The sequence below is a fragment of the Odontomachus brunneus genome, unplaced genomic scaffold (genome assembly GCF_010583005.1).
Source record: "Odontomachus brunneus isolate Ranch 3 - 2012 unplaced genomic scaffold, Obru_v1 Obru_scaffold_167, whole genome shotgun sequence".
Taxonomy (NCBI): Eukaryota; Metazoa; Arthropoda; class Insecta; order Hymenoptera; family Formicidae; genus Odontomachus; species Odontomachus brunneus.
Window position 1 is genome coordinate 21478 of NW_022639617.1, and position 749 is coordinate 22226.

Below are 749 nucleotides of genomic sequence, written 5' to 3' on the forward strand. Positions count from 1 at the left end.
CTAGGTGTTGCTGGCTGGCGGGCTGAGAGCCAGCCAGGGTTTTATTGGCATGTGATAACTTTATTGCAGCTGTAATCGTCGTGAGCGAACGATATAAGCTGATTTGAAAGCCACGACGCTCGTCTAAGTTCTACCTTAAGGTGGTCAGTCTTCGTCCCGGCAAACGTTAGTCGACGTGCGTCTCGCCGGTATTACATGCAATGCGACATATAAGTCGATTGCCGTGTCGAGCTTGCGACCTGCGAGGGCGAATAAAGAAGGTATAATGTGCGCTTTCACACCTGCTGCGAGTCAGCGCGCGGTTCTCCTCACGGCGGTACGTCTAAGTGCGCGCGAATGACGCTTTGGCGGTAGATCACTGTTCTCCATTTCTCTGTCTTTTCTTCTCAACAGCGAGAACGTCAAAGGACCTGCACTCGAAAAAATATATAACTTTATCTTCAGCGGAAATCCTCTTGAGACTGTATGCAAAGTGCAGTATTCAAACTGAGATGTGATGAATTGAGAGGCGATATATTCAAATTGCATGGCTCAGTGTTTTCTTTAGATAAAAAAATTCAAACTAACATTGAAATAGTTTTAATTGAGCGCGTCCATCCGAAAGTAAAATCGCAATGGCACCATCACACTCTACAACTTTCGTCTAAAATTTTTTTTCTTCATTTTGCTTTAGTTTTCACGTAGACATTTAGTCGCATCCTACACTGAGAGAAAAATTATCTTAAAATCAACAAATATTTCTTTGATGG

General features: G+C 43.4%; 1 protein-coding gene across 2 annotated transcripts in view; it reads right to left on the reverse strand.

Moving 5' to 3' along the window:
- Nucleotides 1–6: 6 nt before the first annotated feature.
- The window catches only part of LOC116851208 (haloacid dehalogenase-like hydrolase domain-containing 5), a 22475-nt gene continuing 21732 nt past the window's right edge, over nt 7–749 (reverse strand). For both annotated transcript variants that reach the window (XR_004379547.1, XM_032830404.1), the window contains exon 4: nt 7–410. The gene's annotated coding sequence lies outside the window, so the exon portion shown is untranslated. The remainder of the gene's footprint in view (nt 411–749) is intronic.